The sequence below is a fragment of the Coenobita brevimanus genome, chromosome 59 (assembly GCF_032717465.1).
Source record: "Coenobita brevimanus isolate Jiangsu-jjx chromosome 59, ASM3271746v2, whole genome shotgun sequence".
Lineage (NCBI taxonomy): Eukaryota > Metazoa > Arthropoda > Malacostraca > Decapoda > Coenobitidae > Coenobita > Coenobita brevimanus.
In genome coordinates, this window is record NC_137012.1 from 16,353,178 (window position 1) to 16,354,390 (window position 1,213).

Here is a 1,213-nt window from a genome sequence, read left to right on the forward strand (position 1 = left end):
TGCATTTACCAATCACATAAGTAATATCACAGGCAATGGTTATATAAATGTCCCAACAATTCATGATTCAATAGCAATTGTGCTTAAAATGACTGGAAGCTTTTGCATACTGTGATGGAGAGGTGGTGTCTTCATCTTGCTATAATGTGAGATAATGTTGTTTGGTGAATATTCGATGAGCGTGTAAATGTGTGACCTCACACATAAGCGGCACCGCTCACAATCAGTTTTCCTTGTAATGTGTAATTCAGTCATTGTTTAGATGAATGGACTATAAAGGTGTGCGGTTATGACCATAGTCATATGAAATATGATACAGTAAGTCATTCTCATAGCTGATATAATCGCCGCATTCGACGACAGTGTGCATACACTCTTTGCCTGTTGAGGTGACAGTATTTTAATCTCTTACCCTCTTCGTGGTGCACCACAGAACGCTTAAAAGCATCTACCTGAAGTACTACCAACGAGGAAATAAGCAACCGGTAACAGTGTCTGAACATCATCCTAGTGTTTATTGGTCAGTGTCATTCATGATGTCAATATGGCAGGTAATCTTACTTGTAACTGGACGTAGATGTTAGGTAAATGCATTCCTCTTCAACCTATACAGATAATGTATCAAGTGATAACCCAATGAAATGGAATTATTTATATAAGGAAAGAGAGAGAGAGAGAGAGAGAGAGAGAGAGAGAGAGAGAGAGAGAGAGACCTGGAGCGATTCCAGTATATATGGTAACAATGTAAAATCAGCGTGGAAAATGAAATGTTTAGTATTGTTAAGAATGCAAATATTTAGTAGAATGCTAATGGATCTCAAAAACTTGTTCGGCAGTTATTATAACTGGTGGTATGACTATCGTATAACCCCCCCCCCCTCAGGTCCTGCGCCTGCATGGCCGTCACCATGCCAAGCTACCCCCTTAAGCAACTTTCCCACCAGCTCGACCAGTTGCAGAAATCGGTCGCATGGAATTGTTGCGTGCCACAGGTTGCACGGACCAAGGCCAAATAAGCATAGTATATATTATTGCACTATATATAATAGTATATATTTATATCACATTATATATATTACCTTATTATAAAACTAATATAGTGATTTATTTGGCACTGGTCAGCGCGACCTGTGGCACACAACAATTTTCAGTGCGACCAGTTTCATGCAACTGACTGAGCCGATGGGAGAGCCGCCTTACTCCTGAGACATTT